The sequence below is a fragment of the Heloderma suspectum genome, chromosome 2 (assembly GCF_057233095.1).
Source record: "Heloderma suspectum isolate Gila_16-S chromosome 2, 16-S_ref, whole genome shotgun sequence".
Lineage (NCBI taxonomy): Eukaryota > Metazoa > Chordata > Lepidosauria > Squamata > Helodermatidae > Heloderma > Heloderma suspectum.
The window spans coordinates 406,927,362-406,946,414 of NC_139459.1; the positions used below are offsets into that span (position 1 = coordinate 406,927,362).

The following is a 19,053-nucleotide window of genomic DNA, read 5'->3' on the forward strand; positions in this document are numbered from 1 at the left end:
GTTTGAGGAAAGGCTCAAGGGTTTATTTGTGCCACCCCTTTTTTGGTGCACACCAGGATTTTGCTCCCTGCTTCTGGGGGTCTTCAAAGGCTTGGCAGAAACGGTAAAGAAAGCAGGCCGGTCATGTAAGAGGGCGCTTGCTTCCACAAGATATGGAGCCCATTTGCAGCACTGTCTTTCAGTAGGCTGAGCATGAAACACACCTGAACTCAGTCTGAGGGGAAATCGTCTGGATGAAGATCCATGTGAACCTGGCCTTGGGCCAAAATCTCCCCCAAACTTCTCTGGGAAGCTGACTGGTTGGAGAGGACACTAAGCAGCCTTAGCATCCTGCAACTGGCCCTGTAGGCTTAGGTTTTCTGCTGGGCGTTGGGCAACCTGCACCCGAAGAACTTGTTTCTCAGCAGACAGCTCCTGATTTTCCACTACCAACATTTCCATTCTGAAGGGGCTGAGTCAAACTGTCCTGTCTGCCTTGGTTCAAGGCACCCACAGGGCTAAGCCAGCAAGGCATGTACAGGCAAAGACTTGGCAAGGCAGGTCAGGGCAAGGCAAGTCCAGTTTAAGGGTGCTGAATAGCCAGGCAAGTCAGGCCAGGCAGGATCACAGCATCATAGAATAGCAGGGCCGGAAGGGGCCTACAAGGCCATCGAGTCCAACCCCCTGCTCAAGGCAGGAATCCGAGTCAGAGCATCCCTGACAGGTGGTTGTCCAGCCTCGTCTTGAACCCCTCCAGTGTGGGAGAGCCCAGCGCCTCCCTAGGTCATTGGTTCCATTGTCGTATTGTTCTGACAGGAAGATTTTCCTCATGTTCAGCCGGAATCTGGCTTCCCGTCACTTGAGCCCATTCTTCCGTGTCCTGCACTCTGGGATGATCGAGAATTGATCCTGGCCTTCCTCTCTGCAACAACCTTTCAAGTACTTGAAGAGCACTATCATATCTCCCCTCAGTCTTCTCTTCTCAAGGCTAAACATGTCCAGCTCTTTCAGTCTCTCCTCGTAGGGCTTTGTTTCCAGTCCCCTGATCATCTTTGTTGCCCTCCTCTGAACCCCCTCCAGTTTGTCTGCATCCTTCTTAAAGTGTGGTGCCCAGAACTGGCATCACCACAGTAGTGGTGAGGCCTAACCAGTGCTGAGTAGAGGGGAACTAGTACTTCCCGGGATTTGGAAGTGATGCTTCTATGAATGCAGCCCAAAAGAGCATTTGCCTTTTTTGCAGCCACATCACATTGTTGGCTCATATTCAGCTTGTGATCGACAACAATTCCAAGATCCTTCTCGCTCGTAGTGTGGTTGAGCCACGTATCCCCCATCTTGTAACTGTGCATTTGGTTTCTTTTTCCTAGGTGCAGAACTTGGCATTTGTCCCTATTAAATGTCATTCTGTTGTTTTCTGCCCAGCGCTCCAGTCTATCCAGGTCACTTTGAATTTTGTTTCTGTCTTCCAAAGTATTAGCTATCCCGCCCAATTTGGTGTCATCTGCAAATTGGATCAGCATTCCCTGCACCTCCTCCTCCAAGTCATTCATAAACGTGTTGAAGAAGATCTTCCAGGACCTTGGCCAGCTCTGAGTTAGGTGGGACTCTGGCAAAAGGAGCTATTGACTTGGCAGCAGTCAAAGGCTTTCCGAGGCCTCCTGAAGGCAGCGCTCAAGACCTGCTGGTAACGCCACCCCCTCAAGGGCCGTTTGCTTCTTAAAGGGTGACTGCCTGATTTGCAGCCACGGGCTCCTGTGTGGTGCGGGTGGTGAAGGCTGTCATGGGGGAGCGTCCTCTGCCTCTGAGGAGAAGGCCCTGGCCTAGCAGAGGTCGGATTAATGGAGGGAGCCTCCTCTGCCTCTGAGCCCTCTCCGGAACCAGAGGATGGGTCAAGGCTGAGGAACATGGTAGACATGGTCCCTGAAGGCTTTCTTAAAGACATCCTGAACTCAGATCCTTTCTTGCAATATCCGTAATTGGACCTGGGGTAAGTGGGGAGGCAGTGGGTGGGGCACGGATTGGCACCACCGGCATACACGTATCTTCCACACTGTACATCTCATGCACATTCCCTGTGCTTCATATAGTTATTTCATCCCACTTCTCTGAGAGGTGAGAAATTCCAGAGATATTTTGTAATATTTGAGCTTATTCACAAATATCCATAAAAATGTAAGAAACCCCTGCTGGATCAGACCAAAGTCCTTTCTAGCCCGGCATTCTGTTCCCACAGTGGCCAGCCAGGTGCCCCATTGGAAAGCCCACAAGAAGGACATGAGTGCACAGTTACAAGATGGGGGATACATGGCTCAACAACACTACAAGCGAGAAGGATCTTGGAAATGTTGTCTATCACAAGCTGAATATGAGCCAACAATGTGATGTGGCTGCAAAAAAGGCCAATACTATATTGGGCTGCATTAACAGAAGCAAGCTTCCAAATCCCGGGAAGTACTAGTTCCCCTCTGCCCGGCACTGGTTAGCCTCATCTGGAGTACTGTGTCCAGTTCTGGGCACCTCACTTTAAGAAGGATGCAGACAAACTGGAGAGGGTTCAGAGGAGGGTAACAAAGATGATCAGGGGACTGGAAACAAAGCCCGATGAAGAGACACTGAAAGAATTGGGCATGTTTAGCCTTGAGAAGACTGAGGGGAGCTACGATAGCGCTCTTCAAGTACTTGAAAGGTTGTCACAGAGAGGAAGGCCAGGATCTCTTCTCGATCATCCCAGAGTGCAGGACATGGAAGAATGGGCTCAAGTGACAGGAAGCCAGATTCCGGCTGAACATCAGGAAAACAGATTCCGGCTGAACATCATTTCATTTCTATACCTCCCAATAGCTGAAGCAACACCCTCTCACCCATGTTACTCGTGTTCTTTCCAGCTGCAGACCATTGCAACAAGTCTCTGGATTATCAGCATCCAAACAAGGACGAAGATGAATGTATCCTCAAGGTTATAAACTTCCTGTCCTATGAGGAGTATCTTGGGATCATCCTGGCTTCCTTTGCCCTATTCTTGTCCTTAACCACAGGCTTAGTGTTAGGAAACTTCATTAAAAACTTCACAACTCCAATAGTCAAAGCCAACAACTGTGACCTCTCCTACATTCTCCTCATCTCCCGCCTGCTTTCCTTGTCCTCCTTCCCCTTCATTGGCCGGCCAAGGAAAGCGACCTGCCTCCTCCGACAAACGGCCTTCAGCATCATCTTCTCAGCTGCTGCCTCTTCACTGTTGGCCAAAACAACCACTGTGGTGCTGGCCTTCCTAGCCACAAAGCCAGGGAGCAGGGTGAGATGGCTGGGGAAGACTGGCGAACTCCATGATATTTTCCTGTTCATAGAATCATAGAATCATAGAATAGTAGGGTTGGAAGGGGCCTACAAGGCCATCGAGTCCAACCCCCTGCTCAATGCAGGAATCCAAGTCAGAGCATCCCTGACAAATGGCTGTCCAGCCTCGTCTTGAAGGCCTCTAGTGTGGGAGAGCCCACCACCTCCCCAGGTAATTGGTTCCATTGCCGTATTGCTCTGACACTCAGGAAGTTTTTCCTGATGTTCAGTCGGAATCTGGCTTCCTGTAACTTGAGCCCATTATTCCGTGTCCTGCACTCTGGGATGATCAAGAAGAGATCCTGGCCTTCTTCTCTGTGACAACCTTTCAAGTACTTGAAGAGCGCTATCATATCTCCCCTCAGTCTTCTCTTCTCAAGGCTAAACATGCCCAGTTCTTTCAGTCTCTCTTCATAGGGCTTTGTTTCCAGTCCCCTGATCATCTTTGTTGCCCTCCTTTGAACCCTCTCCAGCTTGTCTGCATCCTTCTTAAAGTGTGGTGCCCAGAACTGGACACAGTACTCCAGATGAGGCCTAACCAGTGCTGAGTAGAGGGGAACTAGTACTTCCCGGGATTTGGAAGCGATGCTTCTATGAATGCAGCCCAAAATAGCATTTGCCTTTTTTGCAGCCACATCACATTGTTGGCTCATATTCAGCTTGTGATCGACGACAATTCCAAGATCCTTCTCGCTCGTAGTGTGGTTGAGCCACGTATCCCCCATCTTGTAACTGTGCATTTGGTTTCTTTTTCCTAGGTGCAGAACTTGGCATTTGTCCCTATTAAATGCCATTCTGTTGTTTTCTGCCCAGCACTCCAGTCTATCCAGATCACTTTGAATTTTGTTTCTGTCTTCCAAAGTATTAGCTATCCCTCCCAATTTTGTGTCATCTGCAAATTTGATCAGCATTCCCTGCACCTCCTCCTCCAAGTCATTAATAAAAATATTGAAGAGCACTGGGCCCAGGACTGAGCCCTGCGGTACCCCACTCGTTCTAGTGTCCAAGTTGTCATCTGCACCATCTGGCCAGGAATCTCTCCCCCATTCCCTGACTCTGTCACTCACACCCTGGACTCAATGCAGTGACGGGTCTGTCACCATGTTCTATGCTGCCCTTGGCTACATGGGCTTCCTGGCTGCCACCTGCTTCACGGTGGCTTTCCTAGCCCGGAAGCTGCCCGGGGCCTTCAATGAGGCCAAGCTGATCACCTTCTGCATGCTGGTCTTCTGCAGCGTGTGGGTGTCCTTTGTGCCCACCTACCTGAGCACCAAGGGGAAATACATGGTGGCCGTGCAGGTCTTCTCCATCTTGGCCTCCAGTGCTGGGTTGCTGGGCTGCATCTTTGTTCCAAAGTGCTACATTATTGTACTGAGGCCTGATCTGAATATGAAAGAGCATCTTGTGATGAAAACAGAAGTCTAAATCTGATTCATATTGTTACCAAGCACTCCGAAATTCTGCTAATTTTTTTATGGCAGTCTGTGCTTGGAAAGGCTCCATTCATGCGTGGGGAAAGTGCAGTAGAAGCCTTTTTGCCATTTTAAGGTATTTCTTTTCACAATCCTTCATCTATTTTGCAGGTCTTTCCATATGGGTAGTCTCCACCCTACACTCCTTTTCCTTTCTGGTGTGCATGTAAGCTCAGATTTGGTCTATTTCTGGAAATGGATTTTGCCAAAGCCCCACTTGCTTTGTGGCACCTGTCCTGGTGTTCCATTGCCAAGGCTTGTAACTGTGATTCCTGCACTGTTTGTTCCCTGGTCAGCCTGGGCCATTCAAAGAGTCCAGATTAATCCAGGTTGGCAAAAATCTCAAAGGAACACACCAGAGTGAAGCATGCAAAGCACGCCAATTGGGCTGGGTGCATTTTTAGCCTGAGACAACCTCCTTCCTCCACCTCTTCGTTATTGTGACCTTGTGTCAGCACTAGCCTGATCACCCCCCCTCATTAGAACAAACCTCCCTGAAATGCTTTTCTTTCTCCCCATTCCCTAACACTCACCTTAAACCTTTCTTTTCTTTCCCAAGTGTATCAGGGACTCCCAGTTTACCGAAACCCCAGCCCTTTGACCTCTCACACTGACAAGACACAACATTCGAAAAACGAAGATCATGGCATCTGGCCCCATCACTTCCTGGCATATGGAAGGGGAAGAAATGGAAGCAGTGACAGATCTTACTTTCTTGGGCTCCAAGATCACCGCAGACGGTGACTGTAGCCATGAAATTAAAAGACGCTTGCTCCTTGGGAGGAAAGCTATGGCAAACCTAGACAGCATAGTAAGAAGCAGAGACATCACCTTGCCGACAAAGGTCCACATAATCAAAGCTATGGTTTTCCCAGTAGCAACGTATGGCTGCGAGAGCTGGACCATAAGGAAGGCTGAGTGCCGAAGAATGGATGCTTTCGAACTGTGTTGCTGGAGAAGACTCTTCCGAGTCCCCTGGACTGCAAGGAGGTCAAATCAGTCCATGCTAAAGGAAATCAACCCTGAGTGCTCATTGGAAGGACAGATACTGAAGCTGAAGCTGAAGCTGAAATATTTTGGCCACCTAATGCGAAGAGAAAACTCTCTGGAAAAGACCCCGATGCTGGGAAAGACTGAAGGCAAAAGGAGAAGGGGACGGCAGAGGATGAGATGGCTAGATAGCATCACTGATGCAATGAATATGGACTTGAGCACGCTCCGGGAGAGAGCGCAGGACAGGAAGGCCTGGCGTGCTCTGGTCCATGGGGTCACGAAGAGTCGGACACGACTGAATGACTGAACAACAACTGACAAGACCATCGTGTATTAGCACAGACTGGGTTCATACAACATGATAACCCCCACTCAAAGGTTGCGTATGGGTTGAGTGTGGGATGTTGTTTAACTGTGGGTTGTTGTGTTGTCTGAACCCAGTCATGCCAACAAACCATGATTTGTTAACCACAAATACCCCATGAAGAGATCCAATGGTTTGTTTTGGGGTTATGAATATGGTGGCTTGTTCATGGTTTACAAACCATCGTTCATTAGCATGTTTGGGTTCAGACAACACAACAACCCACAGTTCAACAACAACCCACAGTTCATGCGACAGGCAAAGTGGGGGGAACCAAACAACACATGGCTTGAGAAAACAACCTGCGCTTTGCATGAGCGTCCAGCAAACAAATCATGGGTAAATTCTGGGTAAGGCAATAACCCATACTCTGGGATGTGAACCAGATCATGTCGTCGTCCCAAAAGCCACAGACCACAGGAGGGGCTGAATGCAGAGGATGTCTGCACTCCATTCCTGGTTGTGAGAGATTGGCTGGGTTAGAGTTAAGGGAAATTGGATCTGTGGAGGGAAAGCTATTGAGAGCTTCAATGCTAAATTATTCAAGACTAATTCAGGTTCCTATGTATCATAGAAGACGCTCTTGATCCTGGCTCTTATGAAGGAGTTTCATAGGTAAAGGTCAGGCCAAGTTCACCTCCTCCCCATCTCACCCCCCTATGACTGGCTCATGTCAAGAGGATGGAGCCGCATTTATGAGTTGTGACAAAAATGTTTTTCTCCAGCCATACATCTGGGCATGGAAACAAATAGAAGGTTCAGGAAGTTGGAGAGATGATGCAATTTCTTCCCTTATGGTTATGAAAATCATAGTGATTTATTCTTCTTCTTCTTGCCAAAGCTCAAGGGATTCCTCACCCCCTCAAATAACACCCTTGAGTCCACTGACATAGACATCGGACTCAAGAGCAACGTGAGGAGACGTCTGGCAGCCAGGCGCAAAAGGGCTGATGCACAAACCCTCCTGTGCCACTGAGAGCATGGGAGGCGGCTCGGGGCAGGCGAGGAGGCCTGTGTGGGCGTGAGGCTGCCTTCCTGCCATCCCCTTCGGACGGGAAGCCGTGGCTGTTGGGGCTCCCATCTGTGCCGGGAAATACACGGAAGCCCCGGTCTGGAAAGAGCGCTTTGACTTCTTCTGTTCATTCTTCCAGTTAGCGGAGAGGAGCCAGGCGGAGGCTGTGCCAGGCACATAGCATGACTCCGCTCTTGCTGCTGCTGCTGCTGCCCCAGGCAGCCTGTGGGGCGCTCAAGGCCAAATGCCCCTTGACTCTGGAAAGGGCTGGAACAGACCCACGGAACCATTACCGGCCAGGGGACCTCCTCCTGGGCGGGGTCATCTCCGCAACACGTGCTGGGTTCCTATCGTGCAGTTTCAGCAAGGCTCCCTCTACCAGACGTGTTCTGTAAGTCATTGTGTGTGTGATGGAGTTCCTGCTGCTAACTCTATGAGCTCCAATTATCTCTAATCACCAAGGACTGTCTGTGTTATCCAGTACCAGGGAAATTGCTGTCCCTATTTTGCCTTTGGGGAGGTGTCAGCACTAAGGCTCCATCCAGTGCTCAGCCTGCGGGTTCATTTTTAAAAGTGTAGTAACAGACTACGGGATGATTTGATCAGAGTGCAGCCTGCCGTTCCAGAAGCTGAAACGGCAGCTGGCTGGGCTCCTTTTTTAACTATAAAGTGTGTTGCAGGGCAAGGGGTCTTTCTGCCATCTTGTTAATGTGAAGAAGAAACATCCAATTTTCTTTTACACCATGTGAGCAGACACAGGCTGTGGCTCGGGGCAGAGCACGGCTCCCCCCTCTACTCCCCCCCCCCATGACTGCCTATTAAGATTGTAAATCTGAGTCTGGAACCAAGCTGGAAGTGCTGGGTAGAATCATAGAATAGTATATCAATCCTAATGTTTTGCTGAAATCTGCTTCCTTTCCATTTCCACCCATTGGTTCTGGTTCAGCCCTCTGGACTATAGAATCATAGAATAGTAGGGCTGGAAGGGGCCTACAAGACCATCAAGTCCAACCCCCTGCTCAAGGCAGGAATCCAAGTCAGAGCATCCCTGACAGGTGGCTGTCCAGCCTCATCTTGAACGCCTCCAGTGTAGGAGAGCCCACCACCTCCCCAGGTAATTGGTTCCGTTGTCGTATTGCTCTGACAGCGAGTTTTTCCTGATGTTCAGCCGGAATCTGGCTTCCTGTCACTTCAGCCCATTCTTCCGTGTCCTGCACTCTGGGATGATCGGGAAGAGATCCTGGCCTTCTTCTCTGTGACAACCTTTCAAGTACTTGAAGAGTGCTATCATATCTCCCCTCAGTCTTCTCTTCTCAAGGCTAAACATGCCCAGTTCTTTCAGTCTCTCCTCGTAGGGCTTTGTTTCCAGTCCCCTGATCATCTTTGTTGCCCTCCTCTGAACCCTCTCCAGTTTGTCTGCGTCCTTCTTAAAGTGTGGTGCCCAGAACTAGACACCGTACTCCAGATGAGGCCTAACCAGTGCTGAGTAGAGGGGAACTAGTACTCATATTCAGCTTGTGATCTACAAACATTCCAAGATCCTTCTCGCTTGTTGTATTGTTGAGCCCAGTATCCCCCATCTTGTAACTGTGCATTTGGTTTCTTTTTCCTAGCTGCAGAACTTGGCATTTCTCCCTATTAAATGTCATTCTGTCGTTTTCTGCCCAGCGCTCCAGTCTATCCAGATCACTTTGAATTTTGTTTCTGTCTTCCAAAGGATTAGCTATCCCGCCCAATTTGGTGTCATCTGCAGATTTGATCAGCATTCCCTGCACCTCCTCCTCCAAGTCATTCACAACAATGTTGAAGAGCACTGGGCCCAGGACTGAGCCCTGAGGTACCCCACTCGTTACCTCCCCCCAGTTTGAGAAGGTCCCATTCATAAGCACTCTTTGAGTCCAGTCCTGTAGCCAACTGTGGATCCACCGGATCGTTGTTTCATCTAGCCCACTTTGAGCTAGTTTGCTCATCAGGAGATCATGGGGCACTTTGTCGAAAGCTTTGCTGAAGTCGAGGTATATGATGTCCACAGCATTCCACAAGGGAGGTTACTTGATCCAAAAATGAGATCAGATTCGTCTGGCAGGATTTGTTCTTGACAAATCCATCTTGGCTTCGAGTACTCACTGCATTGTTTTCAGGTGCTTCCAGATGGATTGCTTGATCATCTCCAGAATTTTCCCAGGGATTGATGTCAGACTGACTGGTCTGTAGTTCCCATGTCCCAAGTCTGCTCCATCTTCTCCATGGCCACCCTTCAGATATTGAAGACAGCCTGCACATGTCTCCTTAATCTCCAGACCAAACAAACCCAGTTCTGAGGCGATTTCTTCCTCACAATAGCCAGGGAATGCCTGTGTCCACGACCAGCTGTGTCCTAGAACAGCTGGTCATGGAACTGACCAGAAAGGAGGTGACCCTGGGCTTGACTGTAAATGGAGCCACCCAGGCCCTAGCACAAGAGGTGAGTCGCTTTAAGCCAATTAGACCACAGTGCTATCAGTGTGTGTGTGTGTGTGTGTGTGTGTGTGTAAAATTGCCCAGGAAGTCCAATACAATCACATTTGACTTCAAAGGAGGAAAGTTCTCCAAAATGAATTTTTAAAAGAAGTTCAAAGGGGGAGTCTAGAAGATTAAATCCTTTCAAAATGCTTGGAGGTTACTCAAAACCACAATAACAGAAGCTCGGCTAGAACGTATACCACAGGTTAGGAAAGGTGGCACCAAGTCCAAGAGGTCACCGGCATGGTTAACAAGCAGCATCAAGGGAGCTATGAGAGAAATGAGAGCTTCCTTCAGAAAATGGAAGTCTAGCCCAAGTGAGGAAAACAAAAGGGAGCACAAGCTTGCACAAAGGTGATGCAAGCAGACAATAAGAGATGCAAAAAAGCATTTTGAAGAGCATATTGCTAACAACATCAAAGCCAACAATAAAGAATTCTTTCAATATATCAGAAGCAGAAAACTAGCTAGGGAGGCAGGTAGTTGGACCGTTGGATGACCACTGAGTTAAAGGAGTACTTCAGGAGGGGAAGGAAATTGTGGAGAAGCTGAATAAATTATTTTCATCTGTCTTCACTGGAGAAGATGTAGGACAGTACCAGTGCCTGAACTGATGTTTTCAGGAAGGGAGCTTGAGGAACTGGGGCAAATAGATGACAAAAGATGAATTTCTCAATCTCACTGACAAAATGAAAGCTAATAAATCACCAGGCCCAGATGGAATCAGCCTAGAGTTCTTAAAGAACTCAAATTTGAAATGGAAGATCTACTAAAAAACATGTAACATGTCTCTGAAATCAGCCTCTTACCAGAGGACTGGAGAATAGCCAATGGAATGCCAATTTTCAAAAAGGGATCCAGGTTAGCTTAATGTCTGTTCTTGGTAAATGGTTTGAAAGCATTATTAAAGATAAAATTAGTAAGCATATAGAAGGACAAGCCCTGCTGAGAAAGAATCAACACGGCTTCTGCAAAGGTAAATCCTGTCTCACTAACCTTTTAGAGTTCTTTGAGTGTCAATAAGCATGTACATGGGGTGATCTGGTAGTCATTGTTTGCATAGACTTCCAAAGGCTTTTGACAAAGCCCCTCACCAAAGACTCCTGCGCAAACCTAGCAGTCAGGGAATAAGAGGACAGGTCCTCCTATGGATCAGTAACTGGTTGAAGAACAGAAAGAGGAGAGCGGGAATAAATGGTAAATTCTCCCAATAGAGGGATGGGAACACTGGGGCCCCATACCAATCTGTACCGGGACCAATGCTTTTCACCTAGTTCATAAATGATCTGCAATTAGGAATGGGCAGTGAGGTGGCCAAGTTCATTGATGACACCAAATTATTTAGGGTGGTTAACTAAAAAGGGATTGTGAGGAGCTCCAAAAGGATCTCTCCAAACTGGGAGAATGGGCATCAAAATGGCAAATGCAGTTCAATGTAAGCAAGTGTAAAGTGATGCACATTGGGGCAAAACATCCCAACTTCAAGTATAACCTGATGGGATCTGAAGTAGCAGTGACTGGCCAAGAAAGAGATCTTGGAGTTGGGGTGCACAGCGCAATGAAAATGTCAACCCAGTGTGTGGCTGCTGTAAAAAAAAGGCAAGCTTTTAAGGCCCTTTTACAAATCTAGGCTGCGACCACACTTGGAATACTGTGTACAGTTCTGGCCACCACACCTAAAAAGTCTAAGACTGCAATGTCTGGGACTGTAATTTAGAAAAAAGGTGAGTGAGGGGAGACATGATGGAGGTGTTCAAGTTAAGCATGGTGTGGAGAATGTGGAGAGGGAGACATTTTTCTCCCTCTCTCAAAATACCAGAACCCAAAGGGGCCCTCCCATGAAGCTGATCGGTGGGAGCTTCAGGACAGATGAAAGGAAGGGCTTCTTCACATGGCGCATAGTTAAACTATGGAATTCGCTACCAGCAGATGTAATAATGGCCACCAATTTGGATGGCTTTAAAGGGGGGTTAGGGACACATGGAGGAGAAGACCATCAACAGCGACTAGTCCTGGTGGCTATATGCTAGGAGGGAGGGGCGCTATTGGACTGATGCCCTACTGAGGGGTCCCACAGGCAGCTGGTTGGCCACTGTGAACAGAATGCTGGCCTAGAAGGGCCTTGGTCTGATCCAGCGTGAGGGCTCTTCTTACGTTCATATGCTCTTACTTCCATCCACATGTTCTTGAATGAGACCAATTATTTGGATCGATTTCAACTTGGGTTCAAGCTGGGTTTTGGCTTGTAAATAGCCTCGGTCACCCTCTGTGATGACCTATGTTGGGAGAGAGACAGGGGGAGTGTTACCCTGTTGATTCTCCTTGATCTTTTGGCAGCTTTCGATACCATCAACCATGGTATCCTTCTGGGGTTATTGTCTGAGTGGACAAACTATCAGGAGACTATAAAACACAGATGATGCCATCAGCCACTCCTCTTGCCTTGACAGCACCGCACTGAGTCCCAATTCCTTTGCAAGCTAAGATGAAAGATGAATTAGCTAGAATAGACAAGATGGGAGTCATCTCTCCAATCGACAGTCCTAATGAATGGTCCACAGGAACTGTTGTTGTGCCAAAGCCCAGTTAGAAAATCCACATTTGTGTGGATGTAACGCAACTGAACAAATATGTTTGCAGGGAAAGGCACATGCTTCAAGCAGTTGATCAGACATTGGCTCAGTTATCAGGAGCCAAGATATTCACAAAGCTTGATGCTACAGCTGGTCTGAGGCAAATTCCCCTTATATATTTTTATGTATGTATGTATGTATGTATGTATTTATTTCTATACCGCCCAATAGCCGAAGCTCCCTGGGCGGTTCGCAAAAATTTCATTCCTTGCTGAGGAATCTAGACCATTGTACACTTTCATTACTCCCTTTGGAAGATACTGTCAATCCCCCATTGTTCACTCAACCTCAGTCCTAACCCATTGTCCCGCCACGATTTCTCTCTCATCGTGAAGGATTGCACATGACTAATTCCAGCACTGGAATGCAAATCTGCACAGGTTCTGTTTTAAAATGGGTAATGGCTTGCCTTGACCCTGTCACCTAGGGATGTCAGAGAATTCCACCATGGATCTCAGTGAGGCCGAATGCCAGTGCATTCGGCCCCCCGAAATCCGTGGCAGAACGAAGCCCCCCCACCCTCCTACCCCGTGAAAGGCATGCAAAACGGGACCCTTACCTGGTGCCATTTGCGCTGCTTTGCGAATGGCAGCCACATCTGCGGCCGCCATTCACTTCTTCATTATTACTGTGATAGGCTACGTAAATACATAGCTTATCATGGCTAACACAGGAGTACCATTTGCGTCCCTGTGGAGGCCGTGATAGGCTATGTAAATATATACGTAGCCTATCACGGCAAAATACAGGGATGCAAATGGCGGCAGCTACAGTGGTCACCATTTGCGTCCCTGTGCAGCCCAGCGGCCGGATGTCCGGCTGCGGGCGGCCCCAGCCAGCAGCGCCACGGAGTTGCTGCGGAGCGGAGCTGGCCGGCTGGGGAGAATTTCAGGGGGAGGGACAGAGCGCCTCCCCCCCCCCCGTGAATGTCACCCTTCGAAAAGGTAAGTGACTTTCGTACATCTCTACTGTCACCCCCAGAAACATACCAGCCATTATGTGAGGATTGGCTGCTGTGCTTCTGGCTTTGGCTTGGGGGCAGTGTTAGCATGAGGAAAGTTCTAGAAGCATAAGGCAGAGAGAGATATTGCCTTGAAAAGCTGGTGGAGCCAATGAAGCAGCAACTGAATATTTTTGTTTCATTGAAGATGGGATGACAATGTGACACTTCTTTTTCAGAGGAGACACAGAATACTGGAAGATCCTTTCCTTCTTGTTTGCTGTTGAGGAGATCAACCAGAATCCCAGGATCTTACCCAACATCACCCTGGGCTACAACATCCATGAAACCTATTTTGATGCAAGAATGACTTCTGATGCCTTGCTAGAACTGCTCTCTCCTGGGCAGGCGAATGTTCCCAACTACAGCTGTGGAAGACAGAATCACCCATTGGCTGTTCTTGAAGGGGCCGACTCTGACATCTCCATGCAGATCTCAACCATGTTAGGCATCTACAAAATCCCTCAGGTGGAAGGGGGGGATCCACACTGTGGATCAAGAACACACACACGCATCCTATTTTCATGGGGAGGGGAAGTGCCCGTTGAAGGTCTCTGGAAAACTTCTTGATTTCTGTGAAGTCCAGAGTAGAGTTAGATTCAGCCTGCAAATTCGTGTGTGTGTGTTCTAGATCCACAGTGGGGCACAAAGGGTAAAATCCTCCCCACTACATACCAAGGTCCCAATCTGTATTAGTGGGGTGGGGCACACTGGCTATTTGTGGAAGAAAAACCCACTCAAGGGCAAATGACGTGATTAACATCATAGCATCATAGAACAGTAGGGTTGGAAGGGGCCTACAAGGCCATCGAGTCCAACCCCCTGCTCAGTGCAGGAATCCAAGTCAGAGCATCCCTGACAGGTGGCTGTCCAGCCTCGACTTGAAGGCCTCCAGCGTGGGAGAGTGTACTCCCCTCTCCCAGCGTGGAAGACGTACTAACTACATCATATGTAGTTGTACTCATTCATACGCTTATAGCTCAGAAAGCAATGTGAGCGGGCGCTCAGACACCCCAGTGATGGGGGAAGCTAAACTCCTTCGCAGCTGCCGATCACCTCCAAGAACCAAGGGTGCTCCTATCTTGGGTTGTGTCAGTCTACACGGGTGATTTAGTGTGGAGTGAGAGCACATCAGGGTTGTTCATGACACATGATGTTACTGCCACTCTACACAGCCCCACAGCTTTCCACTGAAAACAGCACATTTTTTGAAAGTCATTTTACTGCGTCTTTTCCCCTTAAATGCGGCTCCCGTGCAGTTCTGCTGCAGTGTGCCCCATTCCCTCGAATTAAGTCCTGCATGCTGGGTGTGCCTGGGGGTGTGCCTGTGACCTGGTTATGACCTGGTCAAGGGGTGGGGCCATCCCTCCCCCCCCCCATTCCTTTTTTCCCACCATTGGCAGTAGCGTGCTTTTTGGACACAGGGTGTTCTTTTCCTGCCAGTTAGCACTAATTCGCAGTAGCACTATTTTGCAATAGTGCTGTTTCACTCTTTCATGGCTGGCTCTCCCTTTCCTTCTCTGTTTATTTCTACTTTGAGATGCTCCACAGCTTGGGGCATCTTTGTTTTCCATTGTTCATTATGGGGCATCAGTATTGGAGGATTTGCCTCACTACATTTTGGAATATCAGCTATATTCTGCTATCAGAAAACATCAGCTAGAGCCTCTATTAAAGAAAATGAAGTTCTGGAATGTGAAAGAAAAATTAAGCATGATACTATAAGCAACTAATCCGTGCATAACTCAGAGAGTAGCTTCCTCTGCAGAAAAGGCTAATAGACTTAGAAAAAGATATTTGGAATCTATCTCAGTTAACTGTGGTGGAGATTCTGAGCTCTGAGGATATAAAACCCATGTTGGTATGTACTTCCTCAATCTTTAAATTTTGTTGCTTTTAGAATACTTTTAATCATAATTCTTAGTTTTGTTTTATTAAAGCCCAAATATTAAATTCTGTCCTATGTATAATTTTATGTGGAGTTTTAAATGTATTTTATTTTGCTCTCTTTTAATATAGTGTGGTCTTATGTTTACTTCTACATGGAATTTTAAATCTATTTTACTTTGTTCTTTTTGATAAAGTCTTTGGACTAACTCAATAAACTCTATTCTATTTTTCTACTATGGAGACTCAGGAGATGCTCTGTAGTTTAGGGCATTTTTGTTTTTCAGTGTTCATTATGAAGCCTGAACGTTTCATTCACCATAAAATTAAGACCATTTGTTCCATTGATATGAAGTCTGGCACAGGTAATTCCCAGTTAATAAGTGTGATCTGGACAGATTTTAGAAATACTCAAAGGAGAAGTAAAATTTAGTTGAGAAGCAAAACCACTCATCTCTTCGTTTCTTTGCCAGGTCAATTATGCTTTTGTTTCTCATGTTGTGAGCGACAGAACTGAGTTCCCATTTTTCTACCCGATGGTCCCCAGAGAAGGAACCCAGTACCCGGGGATTGTCAGACTGCTCCTGCATTTCAGGTGGACATTTATTGGTCTCGTTGCTCCAGACACGGACAACGGAGAGAGATGCGTGAAGACCTTGACGCCTGAGCTCATCAGGAACGGTGTTTGCGTTGCTTTCTCAGAAAGCGTCTCAGGAATGCATAAATCCAAAGTGCAGCTCAATTATGGTTCATTCTACAAGTGGAGACAAGTCAATGTCTTTGTTTATTTTGCAGAGACTAGTTCCTTCTTAAGCGTAATATACTTTATGCAACAACAAATTGCAATGTTGATGAAATCTGTTGTAGGGAAAGTCTGGATCACAACCGCTTTGTGGGACATCACCTGGGAGTTGATGTATAATGACATGTCTTTCCAACACATCCATGGTATTTTTTCCTTCTTTATCCAGACAAATAAAAGGACAAGATATGATGATTTGGGAACCATTTTCTCTTTTATCATGCAGTTTGGGGAGGCAGCATTCAGTTGTTCATACTCAAAGCATGCACTGTCTGTGAAAGGCTGGACAAGATGCAGAGAGAAGGAGAACCTGGAGGCCATGTCTCAAGTGGGCATGGAGAAAATCCTGTCTCTAGACAGCTATCACACTTACAACACCGTCCATGCTGTGGCCCGTGCCTTGGATGCTGCTTATTCGTCCAGATCCAAGAGGAGGGTGGTGGAGGGTGGAGGCAGGACGGACGTTCAGAGCATACAGCCATGGCAGGTATTCCCTTTCCCATCATGGATATCTCTGGTGAACATGATGATCAATTGTACAATTTCTTGCCTTGGATTTCTAATATGAGGAAATGAAATGTGCGTATTTATGGAGCAAAGCCAGCTGAGAAACTCCCTGTGGTGGCCTCTCTTTTGCCTGTTTACACTGGGCTTGGAGGACTTGGCCCCTCTGGCCACAGTCCCCATCATCGGCGCAGCTCATTTCATTTAATAGATAGGAACATAAGAGCTCTGCTGGGTCAGACCCAGGGTCCATCTGGCCCAGCATTCTGTCCACACAGTGGCCCGCCAGCTTCCCATGGGGAAACCCACAAGCAGGACATGAGTGCAACAGCACCCTCCCTCCCATGTTCCCCAGCAACTGATGTACACAGGCACATGGCCTCTGATGCTGGAGGCGGCACAGAGCCATCAGGACTGGCAGCCATCGACAGCCTTCTCCTCCAGGAGTTTGTCCAGCCCCTCTTAAAGCCATCCAAACAGGTGGCCATCACCGCGTCCCGTGGAAGTGAATTCTCCAGCACTGCCACTCCCTATGGGGAAACTGCTCCTTCACTGGGCAAACCCACCTATGGGGTTTCTTATTTCTTAGCAATTGCTCATATTTCAGGGCCCAAGGAACTCTGTGCCAGTATAAGGGTTCCCCAAGCCGGCCTTTTGCACTGCCACCAATTCTCTGAGAATCCTTGAAAGCTTCCTAGTAGCTGGCCTAAGAGGCTGAGGTGTGAGATGGGCACCAACACCAGAGACGAGATGAGCTATTCACTAAGTTAATTTATTAAAGGGATATTTTGTACATAAGGGAATTCCGATACTTACTTTGGGGCTTTCAACAGACCGCTTGCTGGCACCACTTAAGGGCTGAAGGGACGCTGCTGCTGTTGCAAGGCTCCCTCGATCCCTAGCTGCCAGCTCCGTGACGGCCAACCGTCAACTCTTTCCCAGCGAGCTGGAGCCCCCAGCCAACCAGCATCACAGTTACCTGATCCAGGCCCCCCAATAACATTCAAAGCGATCCTCTCTCCCCCTGCCACCCCCAGAACACGTCACCAAGCAGCCACCACCAAGACAGGCCTCCAGCACTGCAACCCCAGTAGGCCTCTGGCCCACACAGAGCCACTAGAGCCTCTCAGAGTCCACACAGAGCACTTGCAGAACAACAGTTACGTACGTGGCATTTCTTCACAATTACGCTACAGGCCCGCTGTTGCCTTTTAAGGGTGCCCGGGATGTGCCCCATGCAGTTGCCAGCCTCCCTTTGCCTGAGAGCAAGACCAGGCCCAGAGCGCAGAACCAGTTTATATGGCGAATGGCTTCTGCTTCCCCAACCGCTCAAGGGCGGACAACGGGCACCCAGGGATGACATCATTTCCCCTGCAAGTGTGAAAAGACACTCTTGAGTTTGGAACCAGCCCTGAGCCATGGGAGATTCAGGCGTGACATGGGCACAACTGAGGCATGGGGTGCGGTTTCTTGTCTCCTCCATGCCGGTGTTTCCTCTGCCATTCCAGCTTCACCCTTTCCTGAGAAACCCCCAGTTCTACAATAATTCTATGGATGGAGTGTATTTGGACGAGAACGGAGACCTGGCAGCCGACTTCGACATTGTGAACAGGGTGGTGCTACCCAATAGGTCTGTTGTTACAGTGAAATTTGGGGGTATGGAAAGACGGGGACTCCCAGGCCTCAAGTTCACCCTCGACCAGGATGCCACCGTGTTGCCCAAATGGCTCAACCAGGTGGGGGAATCCTTCATTTCAGTGGTTTTATTTTTATCCCTTCACCTCTAACAAATGCTGCAGACTCTGCGTCAGGCTTCCCCGACATGGTGCCCTTGAGGTGTGCCAGACCAAACCCCCACTCATTCCCAGCCAGCAGGGCCATTGGGAATGATGGGAATTGCGATCTATCCTGTGTTGTGGAAGGCTGCTCCAGGTGGGGCTGCCTTGGACTCCCTCTCAATTCCAACAAGAAACAGTTCTTCCAGATCTCAGCAAGAGGGAGCCTTTTCCCAGCTCTGCTACCCAGCTGGGCACCAGAAGGATTGCCTTCCGACCCAGGCTGCGGGTTACTTGGTACTCAGATCATCGATCCATTTTATACAGCACCACCAGTCTGCCCGGCACTTGACAGACAAGAGGACAGGTCCCTGCCCCAAGGTGCTTCCAATCCAAAATTCAACGTGAGGGGAATAGCAGAGGAAGGGGAAGGAAGCGGAGGCTCAGGGGGAGCAAGCACGGAAGCAACGTGCAGTTGCTCAGCTGCACATGCTCAGCCTTGGTTGCAGGCTTCACGGTGGCCCTAGAGGTCCTGCTGGTCCTTTCCGACTGCACCAAACCATTGCTGCAGATAAATGCGCCCTAACACATTTTCCTTGTTGGTCCTCGTCTTTCTGCTTAGACCCTGCCGCATTCCAGATGTGTGGAAAGCTGTTGCCCGGGATTTGTCAAGGTGGTTCAGGAAGGAAGGCCCGTTTGCTGCTATGACTGTGCTCCCTGCGTGGAAGGGACCATCTCCAGCCAGGAAGGTGGGTGACTCCAGAAGAGAAGGCAGCCCCTGGGGAGGAGGGCAAAGA

At 48.5% G+C, this 19,053-nt stretch overlaps 1 protein-coding gene and 1 pseudogene across 1 annotated transcript in view; one reads left to right on the forward strand and one right to left on the reverse strand.

Annotated features, from left to right (window-relative positions):
• LOC146356778 (uncharacterized) overlaps window positions 1–7,334 on the forward strand; it is a 42,120-nt pseudogene extending 34,786 nt beyond the window's left edge.
• The window catches only part of LOC146356776 (uncharacterized), a 143,373-nt gene that overhangs the window by 89,551 nt on the left and 34,769 nt on the right, over window positions 1–19,053 (reverse strand).